At 31.2% G+C, this 22,127-nt stretch overlaps 1 protein-coding gene across 1 annotated transcript in view; it reads right to left on the bottom strand.

The window, feature by feature from the left end:
* LOC118190126 (igLON family member 5-like) overlaps positions 1 to 22,127 on the bottom strand; it is a 297,074-nt gene that overhangs the window by 95,818 nt on the left and 179,129 nt on the right. The window lies entirely within an intron of this gene.

Here is a 22,127-nt window from a genome sequence, read left to right as displayed (position 1 = left end):
GGGTGTTAGCTCCTCGTTAAAGGTAAATTCATTATTTGAATGAATCTTATATTACTCTATGTATGTTTAATGTGAAGCTTAAAGAACTACTAAAAATGAGTATTTATTCAGATATGCCATGCTCAGTATATATGTCTTTGATATTGCAGCCTTCATAGTTCTAGATTGTTTTATCAAATTGAACCTCAGTAAATTTGAGACATTGAAGAGAATGTTAAGAATTCAAAGTCCATTGTTCAGTTGTTCTTTATGAAAAAATGCGAATATTATATTCCTAATTTGAACATATCACGAAACTAACAATATAACATAATTTTTTTAAATTATTATCAAGAAAATAAGCATTGCAGCTTGCTATTCGGAAATTTAAATTTTCAAATAGTCGCATTAATGAGATGTAATACTGGATTATATAAGTTAATGAAAATTAAAGAAAGAGATTTATACTGAGGTATTAGAAGCCGTTAAATCCTTTATTAGGAAAAAATAAAGTTTTAAATGTGTCTGACTTATTGGCGATTATGCATGAATCATTTGCAGCAGATTTTAGCAACATTTATATATTGACATTAGCAACATTTATTTAATTAGCAACATTTATATAACAGAAATGTTTAAAATGATTAAGCTGGAGAAATGTGTGAGTTATTCTGAGTTTGGAAAGAGCATATAATTGCCACATGCACACAGTTTTATCATTTTAAGCAAAATGTTCATAATATAGGATGTACAATTTATCACGAGGTTATTTTCTATGTGTAATTAAGATATTGTATTTATATTTAATATAAAAATAATCTGAAGTTGATCTAAAACGTATACTCTCATAATAATAGTATATCTTAACACCTTTTTTATTTACTCATTGAGCATACGTTTAATAACTTTACATCATTTAACGCTATTTAGTGACATATAATTCGCGTATTATGAATGATGAGCTGAAAAAAGGCTCCAAATTATTACTTAATGATAAACTTGAAAGGAAAATGCTTGTTTTGTTCCTAACTGCTTAAATAAAAAGCTTATTATGAACGTAGCGACACTCTTAAACATCATAAGTCATTTATAGCAATTTATCATCGCGTTAATTACCCTTTCACATTAATTAATGTTTGAAAGAGATAAAAGCAGGTGACGAGGTAATTAACATGTACGATGCAAAAGAAGGTTAATCCTTTCAACATGCTAAGATATGTACAAAACTTTGCACTAATTTTCGAAACAATTTCCTAGTAAATTTTGTAAATGACGTATCTGTTCTTTGGTAATTTATATATTACAGCTGAAATAATAACAGATGCATAAATATTATTTCAAGAAATAATTAAACACGAAATCTACATATACGCAACTCTAGCTGATCATAAAGTTAATGCAATATAATTATTTTCGTTAGCTAAAAATTAGCATAAAATTTTAAAATTTGAAAGAATATACATAGATTTCTGAACATTAAAATTTGCTTTATTACCTTATCAATCTGATAATATTAATTTCATATATGTTCACTACTAAAGAAATACGAAAATTAAATTATATCCAAACTGAAATAAAATACATGCTAGTTTCACTTATGTTGGTATTAGCAGCTTCTCTGCCAGCCTTCGTCTGGCTTCTAAATGTACCGCAAAAATGGCTGAAGGGAGCACAAAATGTTAAATTTAAAAACTGCGTAGAATTTTACTCTGCAGAGCATTTTCATAAAAAAAGGTTATTACGTAGAACAAAATTACAATGAAATAAGCAATATCCCTTAATACAAATATTAATTATCTTAATAAATAAATTAACCAACTTCCCTTTGCAAACTCTTAAGAACTCAAATGGTATAAATGTGGTTAAGAACTTTACTTCCTAAAAAATTCACTCAAAACTTTTCAATATCTTAAAAACAGTGAAATGAGCAATAAATAACATACAAGATTACAAAAAATTCCGAAAAGCAAAGTATAATTAATGATATTATATCTTATATCTTCAAGAGAAAAAATTACAATGAAATAAGTTATATACCTTAATACAAATATTAATTATCCTAATTAAAAATTAACCAACTTTCCGTTGAAGAAAAAAAAATCCAAAACTTTTCAATATCTTACAAACAGTAAAATAAGCAAAAAATAACATAAAAGCAACTCAACATAAAATTCCGCGCAGAATTTTACTCTGCAGAACAAATTTATCAAAAAAATCAATAAAAATGTATTATATATATATAAATGAGAATGAAATATGCCAATCTCTTAAAAACTGTGACATAAGAAATACGATGAAAATTGTTGCCAAACCCATATTTCTAAAAGAATGAAACTATTCAAAATGTTTCAATTTCATCAAAAAATCTATCAACAACAATAAGACAGGAAATTTTTTGCCAAAATCACATTTTTAAAGATGTGAGATGTGAGAAGTGTATTCGGAAGCTTCATTTAAAAAAAATTATAAATACGAAATATTATCATTTTTCCAAAATTCGTTTTGTAAAAGCAGTCGCAAGGATGAAAGTTTAACAGAAAAAATCCCGTTGAAAAGGTGTTAAGCTCGCTTTGTTAAATAAATTTGTATTTAATCGATTTATTAAAACACGAAATTTATTTTAAGTTCGTAAAATAGCTAAGTGCCTACGTTTCATGACGATTTGAAAATGGAGTGTGTAGAGTAAAATCTCGCTTTCCTATAGCCTATTATGTCTCAAAATGACGCGATTTCGTCACAAAACATAAAATAAAAAAAGCTCGAATTCGAATTTCAAAAACATCGCTTCGAGGTGCACTAGCTCTTATCTAGATAAACCTATGTACCAAATTTCGTAGGCGTGGGTCTATTAGCTTACGCGCAAGCGCGAACGAGCGACACGCACACACACATACAAACCCTTTCTTTTATTAGATGTAGAAATTGTTAGGAACACGTTGCTTTTGTAATTGTGTTTATTTGATTCTGAAGTAGTAGCATCATAGAAAATGCTGTGAATATTTGTTCTTTTCTACTCTCCTCCCTTTTTTACATGATAACAAACTTGGGAAACAAGACATTATATTACATGACGATTGTGTCAGTATTGAAGCAAACAGTTTTGGTTCTAAATTCGAATACCTCTTTACACATACCATAAAATTTCTCAACACGAATTTAAAATTTAATTTCCCGTATATCACCAACAATAGCATCTATACAGAAATTTAACAGTAGCATCAACTACGCTTAAAAAGTGATGACATACACTTACAGGTGGTAGAGGGCCATTTCTAAGACCTCCTGTATAGAAAATACAGTAACAGACGTTCGTTCCCCAATGGAGTATGGTTATATACACATATCACATATAAGTTGAATTATAGCAATTCTAAATGAGTACAATTTTGGAAAACACTGTATCCATATTTACATGTGCAGACGTATGCTAATCCGTTTCTTAGGCTCGATACTGGCGTCGAAACAGTTGCATGAAAAGGAAAGGCAAAAAGAACATGTATTGGATATGGCTGATTTTATTTATGTCTTTAAGGATGATTAAAAGCTTAAATCAAAAGCTTTAATTTTCTATTTTCTGATAATTAAGTGGATGATTAATTTAAAAGTGTATTAAAAGGTATAACTGAAGAAAGCAATTAGAAACCAAGTAATAGAGGAAATGATGAATTTTTTAATAACTTTTGTTAAATAACATGCATTTTGAAAGAAAATAGTTTAGATTACAGTAGCTTACCTAAACATGCCAACAGCGATTAAGACTCATGCTAAAATAAATCAAGTGGGATTATGCTTATTCGTAAGTGCATTAATGTATTAATAAAGGATCAATTCCCAGACATATCATATAATTTTAAAATTGATGCTCAGGGCAATGGATGTTATCCATACCAACTCTCCCATCTGTCAAAATTCTACATAAATTGGGGAACATAACTGAAATACGTGATGTGCATTTATACACATTATATATATAAAATTCTTTACAAAATATGTATGTACACAGCTATAAAGTCTCCCTCCTAAGTATTGTAATCGCGAAAAATTTCGGGTATCATATTTCAATGAAAATATCCATTTTGATGGCTATCGAATGCAATTTAACGATGTTTTTGCGTGACATCTGCACGTAAAGACTAAGAATGCACGTTAAGAATAACGGACTCTTTTTCTACAAAAAAATTATAAAACTGATTTAAAATGAAATTTTTTTCATAGCATGAGTATAGTGGTATTTCGAGCCATAATGTTGGCTATCAGTAACACTGTTACTTACATGTTGAGAGGACTAAACTGATTTATAAATCTGATTAATTGTACAGAAAAAAAAAGAAACTCAACAGATTTCTTGTTATTTTGTGTATACGTTCAATTATACACTGATTTTATATTGTATATAGAATGTTGAGTTTTACATGTATATGCATATATGTCTGGCGTGATATTTACTTAAAAATTTAGATCTCCACATGACTTTCAATGAAACGTTTGAGTTTGTTTTTTGGATGCTGTATTCTAGCTGCTCTGGTTATTGATATATATTTTTGACTTAAAAACACATTCTTCATAAAATGTCAATTGTTGTTAAAATAAATCTGGGCCACCCAGATCAACTGAATTTGGCAGTTTTATGTTTTTATCCGGATAACTACGAAAAGATGATCGAGTCCCCCAAACTTTACCTTCTCCCTTTATTTTCGTTTGGAGAGTTTCGTTCATGCGAAGATCACGAATGAAATGTGACTTAAACTATATTCTCAAAAGAGGTAGAGAAATGAATATTCCGTGATGGTAATTAATATCACATAACGAATCATTATAAATGCATTGTAATATTTATGATAATAAATCATCATAAATGTGTTACGACCGCAAATGAAAGAGTGTCGTAAAGACCTAGAAGTCCTATTTCAGAAACTAGACTATATTTACATTCTTTCGATCTTTTCTGCAATTAATACGCAAACTCATTTACTCTAAAAAGGTATTTCTCTAATCCTCAACAAAAACGAAAAAGATATAGATTTAAATTAAATATCTTAACTGTCATTTCAAATAATAAAATTTGTATCAATAATCGTAATCGAATCCTTCACACACAACACCACTCAGTAAAATTAAATAAACTGAAAGTTGTTTTTTCAATAATATTCTGAATTATTCGAAGAAATAATTTCGCAAATAATCGTGTATTAGAAACCTTCTAAACAGTATGCTTTCTGAACATAGTTTATTTCTTTCTGAGAAAAGACTTTAATTAATTGCCGTAATATAATGTGAATAACAAAGATCAAGATTTAATGACTAAACGATTTCTTAAATTCAAGGCATAGTTGCGTTCAAATCAAATGCAATAAATGAGTTGCAGAAAGATATTGCGTATATCATCAGCAGCCAAATTTTGCGCCGTCGAAAATCATACTTCTTGACGCCATTAGCTGAAAAACATGTTTTGTTTTAAGAAATGTTTAAAAATATATCCTCGGTAGTAAGACTTAAATGTCTAAATCTTTACTGTCTAAAGTTCGACTGATTCATCAGTTTTGCTGAAGGCTAAAAGCAATCTGCTTATAATGAATGCTGATTATTTCAAGTCTTTTTTAATATTCATATAAAATAATATTAATATCAAGATAACATTAGACGGTGTGTTATATGATAATTTATATCTCATTGTAATTTTGCTCAATAATTATAAATTTTGTTTACTGAAACGTGAGTCGCAGATAAAGGCCTCATGCTGCCTGCGAGCCACTATTTAACAATCATTGGTGCAAATAACTGCATTAATGTTGGGAAAATGTATTTACTCCTAATGGAATGCAGAATTTACTTGTTAGAATTATTTTAAATAGTTATTAATTTTAAACCATTTACGAAATATTCATCAATATAATCTATGCTGCATTAAGGTATTTCCAAAATACCAACAAAAGCATAGATTATTATTAAAAGTATATTTTGTTAAACTAATTCCATAAAATTAATAACACACATCTAAAGAGAAACGCATTTTAACCTATTTTAATACGTTTCGTTAAGAGATTCGCCTTGCTATTTTGGTATACTGCTGAGGACTGCCATTAGTTCTACTCAAGGGAAAAACTACCAGGTGTGAGCTATCAAGACAGTCAGTTCATTATTCATTCGCTTTGTTACTCCTTATCAATTCCCAACCCTTTTGTTAACCCCACCCTCGCTACCATTTACTGATCAATAAAGGCATTTCCTTTGAAAGGCATTCAGAGTTTTAGCCGATCTCATGTTATACGAGATTGTGCGCATTAATATGTGTGTTTAATATAAATACAATGCAAAATTTGCGTGCGCTAAATTTAGTTCTTTTATTCTGAGAATATAAATGTTTATAGAACTATGGTTTTTATTTTTTAATCAAAACTCTCGAAGTTCTGTATGTATGAGGTGTGCGCCAAAATCGATTCTTTTATTTTTCATTTAATCATAAAACAGAGGGAGAAAAACATAAAAAAATAAATATCTATGATTTTACATAATTAGCCATTATTGTGCACATTGTCTTACTATCTATCTGGATTAAGTTAAATGGATAACCTCTGTATTGTATTTTAAATGAAAAACATTTTGGTGGACTACCTGTCCCATTCCAATGTGAAATAATTTTTATCGAATGCTGTATGACGTTTAGCATTATCGTGATGAAATGCTGAGATTGGCTAGTGCTGTCTGATTAAATGCCAGTTCTCTTCTTACTTTATCCAGGTAGTCAGTTGTAGAAGTCAATATTTATTGTTTGAGTTGATTATTCCTTCGACAGCCTACAACATACTTACGAAAATCGCTTTCGGCGTACTGCTCTTCTTTTGAAGTAAAAAAGCACAAGTTTTGCTTCTTGACACAAATTCGATCAACATTTAACATTATGGAACAACATCCATTTCTTATGTTGCAATTTGTTCCATAAAAAGCAATTTGCAATTTGTTCCATAAAAAGGATTAAATTCTATAATAAGATAGCAAACAAGCACATTATGTGCCAACTGTCCATCATAGTACCTTTACTGAAAGTCGCTGTGTAATTCACCGACAGAAATCTGTGAGGATCTCATGTCAGTCGTTCGACTATTTTTCCGTATTAAAATATTCTTTTTCGCTAACAGTTGATTGACGGATACGAATTATACTTTTCAGTTGTTAGGTCCAGAACTTCATCATAAACTTCTGAAAGACGTTCAAAAGTATAATCTAGCACAGATGATTTTACAAATACAATACGTAAAATTTCACCAAGATTCTTGCTTTTGAAAAACAACTAAAATGGTTGTCTTCTTTGAAAGACATCATATATTTAAATCGGCTAAACAAATAAATAAATAGAATACAATGAAATTTGATCAAACGGCATTGAACAAACAAGATATAAATTTCGCATTATTGCTGCAAAAGGCTAAGGCTGTTGAATGTAGGTAATGGGTACCAGGTTCAAATCTTGGTAAATGGATTGGCTGAGTGGGTGTTTTAGTAGTTTTATTCATGTATAATGCGAATACGATGCAGGCTTTCTTAGAAATGTATTTCACGAACACATTCCTTCAGCTAACCCTAGTCTGATTTGCATTAAATTCCTTTAAAAATATTGTTTGGAAAGCTTACGCAAGTTCTTAAAAACTTGATACAGATACGATTGTTTTTTTACGTCTCTGCCGAAGGTTCAAAACATAAAATTAATTGTCGATTATAATCGTGGACTTTGTTTCCATTAACTTTGTTATCCACGATTTTAATGATACTTTTATGCATATTTCTTTACAATTATACATTTTAAATGTTAGTTCACAAATGTTAGTAATCACTTTTATGTCAAGATGCATCGCGAAAAATGCAAATTATCAGTTAAGAACAAACTAAATATCAAATAAAATTATTTGGAAACATGTAACACCGTCTGAAATGTTACATTTTAAGTTTCAATATTTGTAATGTTATTAAGACGATCAGATTTCCATATAACAAACAGTTCATTAAAACGGTTGATAAAAGTAAATATGCAGGAAGATTCCCCCCAAAAATTGATTATAATAAATCTGTTGCTGCAGAAAGAAGAAGGCATTAAAGTAAAACAAACAAAAAAAAAATAAATAAAATAAATAAAAAAATAAAAATTCAAATTAGCCCTAAAAGGCAACAATAATATTTTAAATTATAACTTAAAGTAATATAAGAATCAAAAATACTGAATACGATGAAATAAAATTCATTTACATAGAAATAAACCTTCTTTACATTTCTAACATCTTATTTCACTTTATTAACCTTTATCTCTCTTAGAAACATATAAGATGTCTGTTGTTTCCTTATTGTGACTAATGTCGCTTCTCTGATATCAGAGCAAGTTCACGAAATTCATCCTGGCAAAGAGGCAAGATCACAATGTTTAAAAGAAAGCACTCAGGGACGAGTTCAAGGGTTTTCCACCCCTCTTCTTCTATCACCTCTCGAGAGAACTTTAGTCTCATCTCATATGTAGAGTACCCCCATGCCTTACAAATATTTGATCTATTTTCATTGAATAAACTCTTTCTTATAATAAATATATGTTTAAATTAATATCAATATTTAACTTTCCCTCAACATACAAAAACTACAAACACAATTGACTGTTACATAATAGTGTTCTAAAAGCTAATCGCTGCCAGTTTAAAAAAAATAGTATAAAATAACTGCCGTTTACTGATGCACAATCAGTTAATTTTTCTCACATATATACCAAAGCTTTCGGAAATTATCAAACAATAAATCAGAATACGTTATCTTCGAAAAGCATTTTAGAATGAAATAGCAGTGGCATTGAATTCACACATAACACTGATGAAACTATTAGATTTTAGAAGCAGAGAACAGGATGATCTAGCTATGCTTTCAGAGACGACCTACAAACATTTGACTACTAGTTAGATATGCTTCCCAATACACTACGAAGGTACGTGATAAGAAAAGAGAAAGTTCCTTTCATGATTGTACCCCCCCACACTTAACAAACGACTGGAGAAAAAGGGACCCAGTGGCTAAATTTTAAATGAATTATTATTTATCACATTTTTGCTTGAACGCACTTGTAAAATGTCTTTATTTCGGAGCAGGAAACTTGAACATCCAGCAATACCTCTCCGCGATTCAAACTTCTTCTGACTGCCAGCCACACTTGCTTCCAATTACTCAATGAAGACTTGCGGTAAGGAAGGAGAAATTTCCTTACAATAGCAAAATAATGAATATAAACGAAAGTTAGCAGTCTAGTTATATAAATGAATAGTTTTTTAGGTAATGTAATGAAGAAGTATGTGAAATTAAAAAATAATTGTTTACAAGAAATAGATTCCAGAAAACGTGAGTTCAGAAAATCCATTTTGTTTTATAATATTAGCATTAAGCTACATTTTCGGAAATTCGAAAACTGTTTTTATTATGAGTAGTATTTCTCCCACCTTCTGGGCATGTTTCGTGATGTGGTGGTCTGGGCGCGTAATCCAGAGATCCGTGGTTCGATTTCCGGCAAAGGCATTGCTAATTTTTCATCTTTCATGCTTCCAAAAAAATCCTAATGTCTCTACAGCACTATTGTTTTATTACATACATATGTTATATATATTAATTTTATTATAAGTTTCTTATTTTAATAACAATAACTGTCATAATTAATATATGCTTTAACTAGTGGTCCTTTCAAAGCATCTTATTTACATGAATTTATTTATATTTTATTTACATGCCCTGAATTACCATAGATGTTAAAATTTACTAACATAGCCCTGTTCGACCATTATTAACGATCTTTTCGCAATTCTTAAATTATAAATACCTTTAGTGGTATATAAATTGTATATTTCAAGTATATCGCCTTCGTGTTTACCCATTTTTATCCAAGAGTGCAAATATCTTTTAGCTGATTTTTTTTCCTTTAAATTATTTCATATAACACAGAAGTTCTGTATATAAAATAAATTTCAGCATTGCGTCAAATATAGTCCTTCATAAAAATAATCCTTCGGCGACCTCAGCGAGACGAATTAGTGGCTGAATTCCAAAACGTTTGTCGCCCTTGGCGAGGGTCCAATACCGTGCTTATAGTTTTAGAAAACTCTAATCTCTTTGACATTTTCTTGATCTCACGTAAAAGCTTTATTTTTATACAAGTTAACTGAAAATGCATGAAACTACTCAGGGCATTTTGATAGAGCGATTTTTTATAATAAAACCAAACACTAAGGTACTGTCGCTGGGAAAAAATACCAAAATGCTTCTTTCGTTTTCCAAAACATGAGAATTCGATATATATAAACAATCTAACATGTTGAGACCGTTAGCGAGTTCTTCGTATGCATGTTGCTGCTCATTCAAATCGATAGGTTCGGTGAATCTTTGACTACGTAATCTTAATTCTGGTAGATCTTGATTTAGAGATGATACAAATACAGAATTCTTTATACACATTTCTTCCAAGGACGAAGAAAAAGGTACTGTGTTTTCGGAGCCATTGGATAATAGTCAACTCACTACAGAAACACAGCCAATACAATGGCTAGGTTCTTCATGCATTTAGGAATGTTCAAAGTAAACTTATGCCCTCCATTGCTATTTTTTTTCATTTTTTACACTAATAATTTTGTATACCAAATACGATAGGTATTTCCCTTCCTTTTATTTACACTATCTTCATTACTAAACCGGTAAATGAATTAAAATTTTGTAAAAATGACATTAATTTATGCATTATTGAATAATGAAAAGTGTTATCATTAAACTGCAATCATAATTTTCAACGAGAATTTAAACATAACTCTCTCGTCATCAATTACGAAACCAATGTTAAGCGTTTCAAATTGTGTAAATAAATTAAAAATGAGTAAAAATTCCGTGCCAGAGCTAAATGAGGTCACTTGTTAACATTTAACTACTGTTCTGATATCTCACAGATACCTGTTTCCCTAAACGCGATACTGTTTTCTCATTTTCAAAGGGGAAAAGAATTTCGAAAGAAAATCTGTCAACATTGAATTCCATTTCAAACGTTGGAACCTCCAGTTGAAGTACGCATACTGTAAAGAAACTGTAAATAACGAACTTATTGGCGATACTAAATCTATTAATTATTAGATTATAATTAAATTATTTTTTATACAGAAGGTAGCATGCAGGTAAGTGAATTAGAAAGTATATTATAGTGTCTATCTTTTAAGAGTTTATAATTATCTATTTTATTATTTATATTATGCTATATAATGCATTACATGTAATATTTTATTTTTCTTATGTAGATATCTACCATTATCTGGAATTTTAATTCAATGTCCCTGTTAAATTGTAAAGCGAGTTAAGGCTTTATTTTGAATTAATATGACGAAGCCTTACGAAGAATCAAATAACCTTTTTATTGAACTCTTGAAATTAATAGAACGCACTGATAGTGCTATAGATGAAACTTCGTCACCTGCGGGTATTTAAAATAGTATGAAACTAAACGTAATGGAGTTAGAGACTACACACAGGATGGTCTACATAGGCTGGTTCAAATATTTAATGCCGTGCACTTGAAGTCGGCTAGTAAGATAGCAGAAGCCGTAATAAACTTAGACCAAACTGGCGACAGTATGAAACTGCAATATGATTCTGCCAGAAGCTCTTACTATAAATCATTCAAATCCTCAGCTTTAATATTTTAAAACTAAATTGTAATCTAATGAGGACGGCGGAAAGAAGAAATTATAATAAACATTCAAGTTACAATAACTGGTTAAATAACATAAAATCCTATATTTATGTCTCGCGGAATTTCTCCCAAACCTTGGAATAGACTACCTACAAAATGAAGATATTAAAGATCGAAAATGTATTACAGTTTTCTCTTTGCAGACACCAAATATTATCCAGAATTAGATGAAAATTGCTGGACGTAATTAGTAATCAACGAATTTTAAAATGAATGCAAACTATAAAAAGGTATAATAAGGCCAGAATTCTTAACCCCTATCGATTTTGCTACGAATTTCAAGGGCATATAATCAAAATTACCTCTAGGGATACTTAGTATTCATCGGCTACATAAAAATGCATTAAGTTCTACTTTGTAAGAAAAAAAAAAAAAAAAAAAAGAGTTCCTGTTGCTTGCGTTAATGATCGAAAATACAAAATCATATTTCTTAATAATACCAGGTTATTTTTCCCATAATAAAAAAAGCAAATGTTACAAACGTTCAGAAATGCCTGTTTGACACGAGTCTTTCCTTTCGTGCGATAAAGCAATACATCTTTTAACATAAATCTTTAAAAAAGCACTTATGACATTAAATATTCAATTATTCATAAGGCTAAAATCATTGCAATGAAATCATCTGATTAACCCGAGGTATTAACATTAAAAAAAATACTTCTAGGTTTAATGAAAGAAAAATGTACTAAACGTTCACTGAGAATAATACTAATTTGTAGAGTTTGATTTAAATATATCCCTTCAATTTTCCCAAGAATCCCAAGAAAATTTTAAATGAAACGATTTTCCCAATATTTGTACAGAAAACAATTATTGCTCATAGTCTTTCAAATTGAAATTGAATTTAACAACTGCTATTGTAATCAAATATTTAAAGCAATTAAAATAATTATCATGTTGTTGAAAAATCAAACCTCAAGTAACTTTTTATGAAATTTTCCTAACTAAATTCACACAAATATAATTTTTCCCTAACTGACAAAGAACATTTTCGAATTTTTCTTATATCCAGACAGATTATAATTCCAATTATTATGGGTATTTATACGTATACTGTAATTTTTAAATGTATTACACCTGTTTAAAATAATTGCGATAAACGAAAATGTAAAAACTATCTAGTTTCCATTACAAACGAAATAAAAATAAACGATAACTCAAATATTGAGATATTACAAATATTCGGTTGAGTTATAAGCCTAGTTAACACGTGTATTTGGAATCCTGCTATGTTTCGATTTTTTAGTCCTCTGCTACTTATTTCATTAAGAAGACCGCATTGGTTTAAAAATAAGTATTCTTTCATCTCTATGCAATAATAGATATTATCTGCAAATGGTCCATACACAAATTAGGCGTGACATTCTAACTGTAATCTGATGCAGTTTTCATTGCATAGCCTATTAAATTAAAACCTCTATTTTAAATGAAATATACTTTGTAACGATTATGTTAATTTATCTAACAGTTAAATTTTGAGTTAAAGTTCCTTTCCTGTCTTCCTGAATTTTAATTTCCGGCCAGAACAAAGTTTTAGAATCGCGTTTGAATGCAAATGAGGAAAAGTATTTAACCGTGAAGTCCTACTGACTTCTTTAGAGAGAACCAGTGATTCTGACTAGCGCTCGTCTGCCTTTTTAGGTTACTCTCTCTTAAGCTATTATTCGGCCGTACTTGGGCCCTTGATAGTTTCGCCGTTATTTAGAGTTAAGGGGCCACCTCTGTTAGAATTTTGATAGCTTCGGCTATATCGTTTTAGTTAAGATTAGCTAAGTTTAATTTCTTAGTTTTTGAGTTCAAACCGGAGTGGAGGCTTTATTGTAAACTCCAAGGAGGAGCTCTGTAAAATTAATTTGGAATAATAAAGGGTTTTTAAAACTTCTCAAGTTTTATTTATTGCCTCACGAACTCGAGCGATTATTCGCTCACCAGTTCTTAAGATTCTTCAACTTTAACTGTAACTTAAAATTACACAGCACAGAATCTTATAACTTCACAATTTAATGATATACCTTCATAAATCCAGTCATAGAAAACTATAGAAATTGTCATAAATTGCCATAATTTGCTGCTTTACAATTTTTCAGTTTTATATGAGTTTATTCATTATGCATTAGAGATACTGCTATAATCTGGAGTTAAAATTATGAAACAGTTCAAAATATAACCAAATCTTTATATGTGGTACTAAAATATTTCGAAAAAGATGAAAATTAGCAGTATGTACTCTACCAAAATTCAAGCTGCGTCAAATTGATTGAATTACATTCAGATTATTCACGAATCAATGTTGACTATGCATGCAATATTTGTATTTTAATTTAATCGACTTCAAAATTACCGGTAACTTCTAGTATTTTCTTCTTTTCTTTGCCCAAAATTTTCAATTAAACGGCAAATTGCGTTTTCTAGAACGCGTAAACCCTGTTCTACAATGCTGAATTCCGCTGTTTTTACCATTTATTTTACTTGGGAAAACCGTGTATACGGAATATAGTTTTTAGCTACCTTCCAGCTTCACAAATCTCGATTAATTCTGAAATTTCTGTAGTCTTAATTAAATTTCTATCTGGCCTTCTTTTCATTTGGGAGTTTACATTTATCTTACATTTTACGTTGACATGTAGCTGATACATTGTTTTGTTGATATTTCTCATAATGGTAAATCCTCATGTTAAACTAATTGACTTCTTTCTTTAATAAAAATTAAAAAAACAGCTTACATAACTGAAGTCTAATAAAATAAATATCTTCTAAAACATTCCAGATGTTTCCGTAATACGCATATGCAGGGTGTTTCAAACGTATAGGAAAAGAAAACACTGAATACCTTTTGAACAGAAAAATATTTTTATTTCAAATTTTCATGATTTACACATGGGAATAAAGGAAATATGAGGTCCGGTGGTGCAGTGGCTAGAGCATCGCGCAGCAGCACCACACATCCGGGGTTTGAAACCCGGGTTGGGCAAGGTCGATTCAGCTTTTCATCCCTTGATTTCCATCACTTGAGTCAATAAAATGAGTACCAAATTCACTTGGGGTCTAAACACTGGGGGTCCTGCGACCAAGCTGACCACTTGTTCTGGGCATATGCTTACGCACCCCGGGCCCAACGTCAGGAAATCAGATTTCAGGAACTGCAGGCCTTGGCCCATTAGGATTGTTACGCCACTGAGTTTAATTTTATAAAGGCAATTAAAATATGAGTTTCTCAAAATGTTTGCCATATGAGGTGAATTCAAAATGAAGTGTCTGCCCGAAATTCACGATAACCTCCTTGAGTTGATTTATTAGAGTCGACCTTGGCACACTTGCTATCGCTGATTTCAGCTCTTCTATGGTTTTTTGTTGATCTCTTTATACTTAATATTTAATATAGCTCTTCAAAAAGAAGCATTGTAGCGACAAGTCAGGACTATAGGGGCCAAAAATGTCCGTCGCCAAAGCGGTTACGAAAGCCTCGTGCGATGACACGATTTTCATTAGTGACGCCTGAGCAAGCCCATATGACGTCTCCTGTTAAATATGGAAGAGATCCATCCTGCTGAAACCATATGTCTTTAATCCAGTGCTCAAGAAAGGAATCAGAAACGAACCTAGTTCTAAGAATTCACTGTCTGGTCAAAACCAATGAGTACACAAAATGGTAGCACACAATTATCACCACGCAGCGACCTTTTCTGGCTGAAGACGATTGATAACAACAAATCTTAGCTTCTTGCTGCGCCGAATTTTGACGAATGCAATAGCCACCCAAACAGAAGTGTGCCTCACCGAAAAAAAAACTATATTAGCACATTTAAAACTAGTGTCGACCATTTAGCACATGGTGCTAGTGAACTTGAGTCTTTTTTTCAATAGCATCTAGGGCAAGATATTGTCCTACTGTATTTTTTAAGGGAAATGGCAAGATCTTTGCAGGCTAATCTTCATTCTGTGGTTGCACTGACGTTACATTCTTGAGCCAAGTGTCGAGTTGGTGGCTCTTTCTTTTATTATTGTTTTGGCCGCGTAATATATATTTTGTCATCAAACACTGAACTATTCGTTCAAAATGCTCTTAATATGCTTAAAGATGGCTTTGGCCTATTTGTAAACTCACTAGACCACTTCTTGAGTATTTTACCGGTCTCTGGTCTAAATGATATAAGGTTTTGACTAAAAAAAACACACTCTTCGATTAAATATCAATACCTTTTGGCGAAACCAAAATATTAAAATATTCATCGAAATTAAGCAGAGTCCAAAAATAAGTTTCCTTTGGTTCCCTGCGTGTGCGTGTACAATTTCGCATTACTAGCTCCATCTGTTAAAGATTTTATTCAGCTAAAAGTTTCACTATATCCTACAAAGCACCTTCTAAATTAGTTGACACATTTGAATTTGATTCACTTAATTATTTCTATAAAACCTTCCTAAATAATCTTCACTAACACAAAATACTTAAGAATAATACCAATTAAAGAAAATTCAAAACTCATATCGTAGCATTAAAAAGAGTAGGGAAGGAATAAATATTTACCAATAAGTTGAAATTTCCTGTTTCGTGGAATAATAATATTGTGATAATAATCTAAATGAAATTTAAAATACACGAAATTAAATTTAAAAGCCTACAAAATTTAAAAAAAAAGACTAACAAAAAGCCTAAACACATGTCTAAAAAAACATTCAATTGAATTCCAAAGTATTTCAAAATGTCAAACAACCTGTAAAGCTTGAATCATTTTCCTAACATACAAGTATTCTTTATTTAATTTCCCGCTAAGTATAAACAAAGTTCGATGTGCTTTATATCCGTAACTTCTAATCACAACGCATACAACTGGGACTAGGGCAGAATTAATTTTCACGTTTCTTTCTTCGTAAAACACATTCGTCTACAAATATGTATATTTATGTAAACATTCCCAATTATTTCTGAATGCAATATCATCTTTATATATCATTATTCACAGTGTTACATAATAATTAAATTTCCCCATTGCAGACTAGTTCAAACATAAGAAAAGTAAAGGGGAGACAAATTAACTCTCATAGTAACACAACAGTCTAGCATATAAATTCATTATCCAGAGAACATGGTTTCTATATATATATATATAGGGTAAAAAATATAGGTGTAAAATATAAAAAACAACCTCATCACTAATAACATGTCAACATGATAAAATAACATGAATTTAAAACACGTTAGAACAACAGTGTGACTATGCCCATAATTATCACATTAATGAGCTCACTTTCATTTCTTCGTCTACCTCTCATTTGCATTACGTTATCGAAAAATCATCTTATCTAATTGCATGTCTCTTTCTTTATGCTGGCTCTTTTGCACTGTGAAAGGATGTTTCGTGGCAGTTTTTATATAGTTGCAATAAGTTAACATTCTAATTATGCTTATTTATAATATAAAAAAAGTATTTTGCTAGTGATAGAAACCAGAAAATATGTTTATGTTCAGCATTAAGATAGGTTGCCAAGTGATCTACTAAGTTCAGTTGTACTTAAATTTAACGAATGATTTAGTTCTAAGTAAAATCAGTTCTATGTGCTCAGTTTTTCACAGATGTTAACTTTGTAGCCGGAACTCCAATTAATATGATACTGGGTACTTTAATTAGTATTTAATGTTCATCATTAATGTAACAATTTATTGGTTATTTATTCATCACATTACATTTTATTTAACTTTAACTAATAGTCATTTATTATTTTATTTATTTGTTTTTCCTAAGTTTTTCTAATGGCGTTTTACTTAGGGTTCCTTGTATTCTAATTTTATGTATTATGCACCGATAACGCCAAAAGTATCTCAAAATGCATATAGGATGAGGAAAATGAGTCATATAATTGCAAAAATATTGCTACAGAAAGAGACTGCTACAGAATTCATAACTGCTGAAATGAATTTTTTTCTAAAATTATTACATATATCATGATGTGGATTCGCATCCGATCGGTATCTGGAGATTTGGACCTCATTCAACTTTTGGTGAATTTTTTACGCTTTAGATTTGCATTTATTGCGGAGAGCAAAAGTAATTTAAGGAGTGATTCTCATTCCATTCTAGGGGCAAATAATTAATCCACATGATCTACTAGGCCTACTTTCAAAGACTTAACTCTTTGCAATGAAACTTATGAAAGAGAGTGCGAGATATTTTCCTTTATAATGTCATTTTATATATTTCGATATGCTGCTAGCATTTCCAAAATCAACACTTACGCACAGACATCGACATTTCATGCAGTCTCACAGATCTGAACACTGCAGCTCCAAATATTTTACTTAGACATCTTTTCTATGAAAGGATTTGAAAAAAAATAATAATTTGAACCTAGTAAAAACTTTAAATATAGGTTGATTTCATGATGCTTACATATATTAATTGATAGAGCCAATAGAGTCCTGAGACAAGGGGACAGATAATAATGTTATTCTGCGGTGGACACAAGAAGCGCAGAGACTAAAACGACAGATTCGGGCATTTAGAAAACAGTATCAGATAAAAATATTGACGAAAATATTCGTATCGAAAGGAAGATCTTATATAAAAAAGAACTAGGTGCATATAAGAAAATGATACAGATAGTAAAGCGCCAGAGTAAAATAGGATTCTTTGTTGAGAGTGCAGAATAGTATGGAGGACTTCTTCGTTCGGCTTTGTTCCGAAACACGTAAAACACGTTCGTTTCTTTGTTCCGAGACAGGTAAAACACGTGTCTCGGAAATAATTATGAGAGAAAAAGGTAACACTGATGAGAATAATTTTACGGTTATAACACGCTGCTTTCGAAAAAAAATACTAATTTGAATCTAGTAAAAACTTTAAATATAGGTTGTTCTCCGATTTCATGATGCTTACATATATTAATTGATAGAGCCAATAGAGTCCTGAGACAAGGGGACAGATAATAATGTTATTCTGCGTTGGACACAAGAAGCGCAGAGACTAAAACGACAGATTAGGGCTGACGAAAATATTCGTATCGAAAGGAAGATCTTACATAAAAAAGAACTAGGTGCATATAAGAAAATGATACAGATAGTAAAACGCCAGAGTAAACTAGGATTCTTTGTTGAGAGTGCAGATTAGTATGGAGGACTTCTTCGTTCGGCTTTGTTCCGAAACACGTAAAACACGTTCGTTTCTTTGTTCCGAGACAGGTAAAACACGTGTCTCGGAAATAATTATGAGAGAAAAAGGTAACACTGATGAGAATAATTTTACGGTTATAACACGCTGCTTTCGAAAAAAAATAATAATTTGAACCTAGTAAAAACTTTTAATATAGGTTGTTCTCCGATCTCATGATGCTTACATATATTAATTGATAGAGCCAATAGAGTCCTGAGACAAGGGGACAGATAATAATGTTATTCTGTGGTGAACACAAGAACCGCAGAGACTAAAACGACAGTTTCGAGCATTTAGTAATCAGTATCAGATAAAAATATTGACGAAAATGTTCGTATCGAAATGAAGATCTTATATAAAAAAGAACTAGGTGCATATAAGAAAATGATACAGATAGTAAAACGCCAGAGTAAAATAGGATTCTTTGTTGAGAGTGCAAAATATTATGGAGGACTTCTTCGTTCGGCTTTGTTCCGAAACACGTAAAACACGTCCGTTTTCTTTGTTCCGAGACAGGTAAAACACGTGTCTCGGAAATAATTATGAGAGAAAATGGTAATACTGATGAGAATAATTTTACGGTTATAACACGCTGCTTTTAATAAAATAATTTAAAAAAATTAATTTGTATAATAAGCTGTTTTGAATAATAATAAATAAAGCGTAGCTGGACAAGCAACTATGATAACAAAAACAATTTTTTTAATATAAATAGAATAAATATTTTGTTTTTCCTTTCTATGGGTTACCAGTCTGGCAGCGTTGAGTTGTAGTAGGCAGATGGCTATGCTTCAGATGATTCGCCGTTTAGATTGGTGGAAATCAGCAAAGTGCTTAATAAATTACCTAATCGTAGTGCTCCAAGACCAGATAGGATCACGGTCATTATGGTAAAATTTTTAGTTTGGAAATACTCTGATTTCTTTGTGTTATTACATAATAAATGCCTTGATTTATGGTACGTTCCTAAAATGTGGAACATTTCTAGAGTTTTGTTTATTCTATGGTGGGGCGATCAGACCTATATGTTTGTAAACATTTTGTGCAAAAGTTTGGGTATGTTACTTACAAACAGACTGTACTACGTTTTATAAAAGAATGATTTTGTATCTACAAAATAACACGGATCTACATCAGACCCCTCCATGGAAAATGCCCTTATAATCTTGTCAATATTATTTAGCCCACATAAATCTGAATTCCATGTGCCTGTGGTCTCCTTCGATGTCTCGGGAGCCTTTGACTCTATTAGATGGACATCTTTGATCTCCACCCTTAGAGAGTTTGGGATACCCAAAAATATGTATAAAATTCCTTTTAGTTATTTTAATGAAAGGAAAGGTATTTGCGGATTTAATAAGAATATTTGTATTGAAAGAGTGGTTTACAACGTATGCTGGCAGAGTTCCTGCAGTGGTATGCTGCTCTGGAACACCGTAATTTTCGGATTGTTAAAGAAAGAGTGTCCAAATTGGATACGAATGTTTTGCTATGCTGATGACACTTTATATGTGATTCGCGAAAACTGTTTGGAGAAATTAGAGAAACTATTTCCTTTTCTGCCATAGATCAAAGAATGTGGATTGAAAAGGAAAAGTTGAGATTAAATTTACAAAAAACGAATTTCTTGTTTTACCTAAAGGGTTAAAAACAAACTACACTCCCTAACTAAAATATGAAGATGTTAGAAATAAATGTGTTAAAAGCCTTATATACCTTGGTGTTTTTTCGGTTGTAAACTGACGTTTGTAAAACATTTTAATAATATTTATAAAAAAACTAACTCTATTCTGATGCATTAAAAAAGAACTTCCTGAGCTGAGTCATTAGCACTGAAAAGCAACATTATTATTCCCATTATCTAAGATTTATAAATGGATCAGCTTATATTCGAAAATATACGGTAAATATTTAGAAGCAATTACGGTTAAATTCCATTGTATTGTTATATATTGTACTGTTATATTTACATTTCTTATTTGTTTTGTAAATGAGACATCATAATTGTTTGTCTTTAAAAATGAATTATTTTTAATATATTTGCTGAACTTGCCGCCAAAAGTGCAATAAAAAACCACCAGGCAGAAGCTTTTCGGAAAGCCTTTACGGAAAGGAACAATCATAAAATATGGATTAACAGATTTTTTGACACTCCTTTATGGCCTAGAAAGAAATCTGTTGCTATCTTCCGTTTTGTTACTGGCCATGACTGCCTTTTAAAATACCTACATCGAATGAGCGTTATCCAAATCCCAATTTGTTAAACTGTGCAATCTCCATGAGGAAATGATGGATGTCTCACATTTAAGTCTTTGCCCTGCACTGAATGCTAGATCACTCTGGAAGAGATAATGGGAGACCAGTCATAAAAAATATTTATAAATTATACTTTGGACTGTTTCTTAGTTCCGCTGATCTCTTTTATCTTTGCTTGTTCTGTCTACAGTTGTCTTGGCGCATTCGCTCCAAGTGACAGTGTCGGCCGCCTTCGTTTTGGCTCAGTGTTTTCGCATTTTACTCTGTGCTTCCGGACTATAAGGAGAGTTCTAATGATTAAAATTGTGTGCTAAATAATAAGGAAACTACTAAGCTCAAGAAATTTGTTAGTAACATACGGCAGTATTCAACAAAAGGAGAACTCAATATTGCACATCTAGAGGGTTTTCAGGCTAGTTTAAAAGAACGAGTAACCTCCTTGGAGGAACGTAACATCTCACTAGAAAAGAATATCTTTGAATTAGAAGTAAAACTCGATTCCTTCTTAATGTCACCTCCACTCTCTGGCTTACAAGGCGTTGATTTAGCACGGACAACTGTGGGAGCCACTGATAACTTTAAGGAGTTCCAGGACGCTCACGGGAATTCGGAGTATCAACAGTAAATACTCCTTCTACGAAGGAGAGTTCCAAGAAATCCAAAAGGAATCTCTCGGATGACGTTCTCCTTATTTCAACCAAAGATTCTTCCCGAACATTTAATAGCATTCAGTCTCAGCTGGCAACCGATTTGGAAATTGAATATTTAGCACTCCCCATAAAACAGATCAGACCTACTCGTTCAAATAGAATTTTAATACGTTGAAAAGAAGGGAACATCTGACAACATTGAAACAGGCAATTCAAGAAAAGCATTCTCTGAATACAGCCTTACAAATAAAGGAGCCTAAACCTTTGACAACGAATATTTTGATCTTTGGAGTTTCCACGAAGGTTCAAGCAGTAACAATAGTCCAGGCCTTCCAAAACTTAAAAGAGTCTCAT

This window comes from Stegodyphus dumicola, chromosome 4 (genome assembly GCF_044657685.1).
Source record: "Stegodyphus dumicola isolate Sdum_Otavi_A_Nest chromosome 4, ASM4465768v1".
NCBI lineage: Eukaryota > Metazoa > Arthropoda > Arachnida > Araneae > Eresidae > Stegodyphus > Stegodyphus dumicola.
The sequence above is the reverse complement of the archived record's forward strand: the minus strand, read 5'-3'. Positions and strand labels throughout refer to the sequence as shown.